The sequence below is a fragment of the Calidris pugnax genome, unplaced genomic scaffold (genome assembly GCF_001431845.1).
Source record: "Calidris pugnax isolate Ruff unplaced genomic scaffold, ASM143184v1 scaffold88, whole genome shotgun sequence".
Lineage (NCBI taxonomy): Eukaryota > Metazoa > Chordata > Aves > Charadriiformes > Scolopacidae > Calidris > Calidris pugnax.
The window spans coordinates 1,864,309-1,870,876 of record NW_015090849.1 but is presented as its reverse complement, the minus strand read 5'-3'; positions in this window follow the sequence as shown (position 1 = coordinate 1,870,876).

Below are 6,568 nucleotides of genomic sequence, written 5' to 3'. Positions count from 1 at the left end.
AACATTTTTAATTCAATTTGTTAAGGGATATAGACATCAGCTCTATTAAATTATCTGCCTACGAGAAATGTGGGATAAGAGGGGCCATTAGCAAATGCCATATGCTAACCTCAGCCTTGTCCACACCATCATATAAGTTATGAACAAAGGCATATTCCCATTTGTAGTTACCTCATATGAAAGAGACTTATAGGGTCATCACATCCCATTGTTCATGCAGACGGAGGGATGAGGTTTGGGTGAGGCAAAGAGGAACACGGACAGATGCAAGGCCGTGTGATGGATATGCCTGATTACAGCATGAACAATAGCTGAGGAGAGAGGATCATGCTGAGCTTGCTGCTGTGAATTTACTCAAAATTTAATGAGCCCAATCTGCCACCTTTGCATCCCATTGATTGGAACGACAGCAGAGTAAGTCCAATATCAGGTAATGTCATTAGTGCGCAGTTTTGTTGCCATTCTTTTAGGAGATACAAAGCCACCAGTAACAATAGTTACATGTGATCTTGTCATACTTCACAGAAAGGCAAGCTGGGGTTAAAACATTTGGTCTTCTGCTCTAAAATGGCAGCTGTACAGTTACACCTTGAGAAATCCCCATCAGAGGTCATGACTTCCAGTTTGCTTCTCCCACGTAGTGGCCTAATTACTAGTCTACCATCCTGCCCAGAGAGTAAAACATAATCAAAGGGTTCAGAGGCTGCTCTAATTAGTCTTTACCTTCCAAAAGCTGGGAATAAAATCCATTATTTTTTTTACCAGCAGATCCTTGTTCTCTTTACTTGATTATACTGTTCCTTCAAAAGCTTTTTATTGGGGTGTTTCAGTCCAGTTTACACTGCTTCTTTTCAGATGACCTTACCTTGCCTTTTTTTCAAGAGGTATTCAGTATCTCACATTATGGTTTCCTCACTTAGGACTAGACTTTAATGTACCTCTATAGTATAAATAATACATAATGTCGAGAAGGAAGCTGTCTAGAACATAATTACTTGCAGTCATTCTAATAACTTGGAGTCGTATTTAAGGTTAAATTTCATTCCAGGTAGTCATGAAGACCAATCTGATTAGTAGTGCTAGTAGCACGGAAGTAGTCTTTGATATTAGATTATTGCTGCTTTTCCCCTATCTGTTTTTTGCCAGTGTTTATTGATTAAGTGTGCTGCTCCAGGCATAAATAAATAAATAAACAGAATCACGTCCTGCAATCCTGCAGCTAATCAATGGGCTGGTTTTTAAAAGTTTGTGGATCACATTACAAGGGCAACTGCTATTGCAGGTTCAGCAGATGTGGCTGCAAGCTGTGATTTTGCATGCAAATGTGATTTAAAAATAAACCAGTGTCTCCCAGCTTCTCAGCTCTCCGGTTTCAAAAATGGCCTGTTCCCTCAAATGCTAGAATGCATTTGTTGAAACACCACCTTATGTGATGAGGCTGTCACAACCAGCAACTTGTTTCAGCTTTTCTTACTATTTCTGTTCTTTGCACAAGGCAAAAAGAATTTCACATCAGAAAAGCCTACTTTAGTCCATCACCATTGATCAATATCATTGGACACAGTGCCCTAATATACACTGGCAAAGCAATTAACTCTCTTTATTTTGCCTGATTCCCATCCTGAAGGGACTAGGTGGAAGCAGTGTTGACTCAGTGCAGTTGTAATGGAGATGAGCGGTTCAGTGGATCTTTTAGGATGCCATAATCATGACATCTTTCCTTTCATTTGAGGTGCAAAAGTGTACATTTTCTTTTTGTCAATATGGCTCTCTTTTGTCACTTACTGACATTTGGAAGGGTCATAAATGCTTAGAAAATTTTGAACTGTCATGTGAGTACTTTTAGGTCAATAACAGCAGTGGCTGAAGGCCACAGACATTAAACTAACCTTGCATTCTAAATATCTGTTTATTAAATACTGTGTTTGAATGCTCGGTGATGCTTATTTCTGCACACTGAGGTGTCCTTACTTACTCTCTTTTCCACAGCTAACACTTCCTAGATTTTACTCTTCCACATTTATAACAAATATGTTCTTTTGAAATGCAAAACAGTGGCAGCAACTGTTGTGTGGAGAGAACTCTGAGTAGAGCCTGTAGCTGTGATGAAGCTTTATTTTAATAACAGGTGGGTTAACAGACATGAAAGGAGAAGCTTTTGAGGAAGAGAGGCTTGTCTCGTTCCTGCCAGGCTGCTCATATCCTCATTCTCAATCGCAGCTGCTTTGAACCATTGTGTTCCAGTATACATTACATTTCAGCCTGAGCTTTTTATAGATCTCCTGATTTTTAAGGGAAGGGGATATCTGACCAAAGGACCACTCTAAGGTTAAGCAACAAATCAAGAATCATTCTAGAGGATTTAAATTTTTAGTACCTAGTCACCATGGACCAAATCCTGCTTACTTTACTTCTATTTTAACCAAAGGGTGTTTTGTAAGGATAGGTTCAGGAGGGATTTGGCCTTGTGTCTTTCAGGAGATCATTTTTGACTAGCCTGGCTGTGCAGAAGCGCCAGTGTCTATGACTTGTCTAACGATCAACAGTGACAGCAGAACATGACACTATTGTGCATTGGCAGATAACAGCAAACAAATTGACCTTATGTATTGTGCATGTCAATAAACCAAACAACTCTATTCTTTTGAAAATAACTGCTCTCTCTTTCTCTGTATCCTGTGTTCTCTCTTCTCCCTGGCCTCCTACCCGTTTTTTTTTCCCCCCAGTAGTTAGAACCAGTGGTGTGCAATGTAGGCATTTCAGTACTGGTTTAGATAGTCTTCATGTACCAAGCAACAAACCTTCCAGTTTTGAGCACTTATTCTGAAGATAAGCCAAGGGCTGCTACGTGTTATTCCAGGTTCTGAGACCACTAGCCCAGTGGCAGTTAAGTATATCACCTACCCTTGGGGTATCTTAGAGCAGAATCCTTTGTCTGTAGATGTCCTTTATTCCTCTACCGAAAGACTTACGGAAAAGAGGATGATCTATTTTGTGCAATGCAGATTTAGTCTTTCACTACCACATTCTGTTTTGTGATACACTCATTTCTGTCCCAGTCACCTCAGTATATTAGCTGACTTCTTCCTGAATAGTTCCCATTTTAAATTGAATTGCACAATGTCATGCAGTTTCTTTAGGATTTTTTGTCTTCTTTTTAGAACAAGGATAAGTAAGGAAAAGGCTAAAATGTCTAAGAGCCTGCATGTCTGAGACTTCAGGAGCTGAGCACTGAAAGGCATCTATAACACATTATTCAGAAAATACGAGGCAGACAACATACCCCCAATACTACTCTCTGGGTATCTGGATTCTTTTTGTAATGCTAGTACTTTTTTGCTTCTTGCTAGCATGATTTACAGTGCCTTAAATGAATTAGTACCTCAGCTTCACTGGTCTTGAAAGAACACCTATGCATCATCTTACTTTGACAGAGCAGCTAATCACATCCAGGAGAATTAACAGACACGTAGCCATAAATTCTGGCATTTAAACTTCAGATAAAGATTGGAGGTGAAAAACTGGGTTGGGAACCAAGTAGATGCTGTAGCTTAGGAAATAACATCCGAGGCATTTGGGCAGAAAGCTAGAAATCACAAGGTCAAAGTGTGCAGAAGTTGTTTTTAATTCAGATAATCAATAGTTCCTGCCCTAATCACTTGTTTGCACTTCCAAAGCTTACTAAAGTAACCAGAAATACTGATCTCTAGGTTTCTTTGCTCCAAACGTTAGACCTGTGTTCAGGGAGACCCCTTTCCCATCCAGCTAGCCCATGAAGAGACCAGAATTTCCAGGGCAAATCCTTGAACTCTGAGTTAGTTTGGACCTTGATTTTTCTGTCTGTAAATTGTAAAGGATCTATATATGCAACAGTAAATGTGTTTGCAGAGCCTGGATTGTTAGTGCTCGAGTGCTCTGCTATTTTGTTCCCTCCTGTTCCACCCTACAACATGCAGTCCTGTATCCAGTAGTCTCTACTACTAGACAAGGGGTTTGCTTTCTTTGGCGCAGTTGTTGGGAAAGGTATCTCTAAATACAGGTATAAAAATTGTGTAGCAGTCTTATATAACATGGGCTGCTTTGAATATCTCTCTCTCTCATATATATATGTGTGTGTGTGTGTCTTCATACCCACCAGTGATTCCACTGGCCTGAATTGCTAAAATAACCTGAGTGTAAAAGGAGAATCAGACCCACCCGCTTAACAAACCCCATTGTACTAGATTTTCATTCTGACTGACGCCAGAAGGATCCAATGCCTCAGCTGTCAGCAGTGAGACACCAGATATCGCCCTTGGAGCTGCTACAAACAAGCAAGAGCACTGAAAAGCTACTGACAGATTTTTATTTCCGTTAATAGGAGGTTTAAGCATTGCTGTGAATACAAAAGAACATATTTTTCTCCACGAGGTACATGTGCCTGGCTTATGCATTAGGGCTCAATGTCACTCTTGTTTGCCTTTTCATATGGCATCTATTTTTCATCTTTCCGCTCTAACCGGACACTTTCTGGAAGGGATGTCTCACTGCTTTCCTCCGCCCTGTGCTACATTTGGTCTTGATTTTCTTTTCTTTCCTGCAGCCTCGGCCGATCAGACTGTTAACATAGTTATTTGTGATGAAGGATGGGAGGAAGGCAGGAATGTAGGCTCTGAAAGAGCACAGCAAAGCCGTATGATTCTGCAGTGCATCCCTCCTGTCCATGCTGCATAGTCATTAATAAAGTCCCACAGCTTTCTCACCGCGTGCTCTCAGGCTCAGAATCTGGGCTGCCCTTCACAGGGGAGTAAGGATAATGCTGGTTTGGCTCTTCCCAAATTCAAATAGGTCTGACCTCAGGGACTGCTCTAGTTTATTGTCTACAGCAGGTCTCTTGCAAGCCAGTGACAGACAACCTAGAATAGGTGAACTACAAAATGTTTTGTCTGGGTTTCCTCGGATCCTTGCACAGTAGTATTTTTTCAATGGCAAGGAAGAAAAGCAGTCAAAAATAAATATTTGTGTGTAATAGATTGATTTGTTTAATAATCTGATGCTGACAAAATTTTGATCTTGGAAAGACATTCAGGTCAGCTGTGAAATTAAAAGTCAAGGGCATTCCTTTAGAAAATGTTTCTCTAAGTTCCACTTTTCCTTCATTCTTCTGACTGAAGCTGTTTCCTGGCATTGACCTGGATTTACAAATAGCTGATTTTTCATCAAAAGTTCAATCAAAGCCTGTAAGAGAATTTGTGTGGATCCTGTGCCTCAGTTTACCACCTAACCCGGATGGGTTTGGGAAACTGCAGTGTCACGTTGCCCTGTGTTGGATCTTTGCAATGAAGATGTAGGAATGAAGATTGTCAGAGAGGCATTTGCAAACCCTGTGCTCTGCGGCAAGCACTTCTATGTGAAAAACAAACCAAAATATTCTTTAAACACATATATATTGAAACTTTGTTTTGAGGAAAGAGGGTGAATAGAGATCACTTAGATCCTAAGTTTCTACCTTAAATACTGCACGATTTGGTGCCTGCTTTTTTGAGGCAGTTTGCTCGAAAAAGGGTTAAGCTTTGTGTTTGTCGACAGCATTGCAGCAAAGGGGATGAAGTAAGCTTGAAGGGCAGAAATGATGTACTGCATCTTTAACAGGGTGTGTCGATCCACTTGCTGCAGTCTCTGCTGCAGTGAGGTTTAAATCCGGCTCCCACTGTCGGTCTTGTTAACCCTCCTTATTTAATGATAATTGGAGACAGTCATCATATTCAGCCATGGTGATAGTGAGGCCGTTGATCTGAAACCGACAATTAGCCCGTGAAGGATGGGAAACTTTGTAGAGCACATATTCCCCAGCTCAGTCACCCCTGACAGGCCAGAAAAACTTTTTTCACTGATTCTGTGCTTTAGGGAGTTAAAAGGTTCTGCTGTAATTATAAAGAAGTAGCCAGAGATTTCAGCCCTCCATAGCATGGTACCCGGTTAGGTCATCAAACCTTTTCTGCAGCAGTTGCTGAATGTTGCTGAATCAATTTGGCACTTACAAGAAGAAGATTTTTAGGCCACTGAATCTTGTTGAGATTTTTAACAGTCCTGTAAACTTATTTTACTTGTAGTCATAAAAGATGCTGGCTTTTAAAAGTACTGTTGGAGGATTAAAAGACAGAAGTGATTTTGAAATTGTGCATTCTGCCTTCATACCTGCAGTGCTGGTTACACTGTGCTGAGCAGTCATCGATGGCATATTGGTTTAGTTATACAGAGCATCCCATAGGCTCCGGAATGTGTGTGCTCTTCATATAAAAACATCTATCTGTAACAGAATTATCATATTCAAAGCTTGTAAATTTGTGTATTACAAATTTGATAGACAGTATTTGCAGTTATTTTTGTGTAAAAAGAAGACACTTTCTTAGCCTACCTTGTAATTTCTTACTACTCTGACACAAAGTGCTACTCTAAGAAGAGTTCCAATGTCACCAAAGGTACTTGCTGTTTCATGCTCAAATCTCATCCTTTTTAAATTGAGGTTTTGATCATAATGCGCATCAAAGACTTGATCTTTCTTCTAAGAAACTGAATCAGTTGCAGA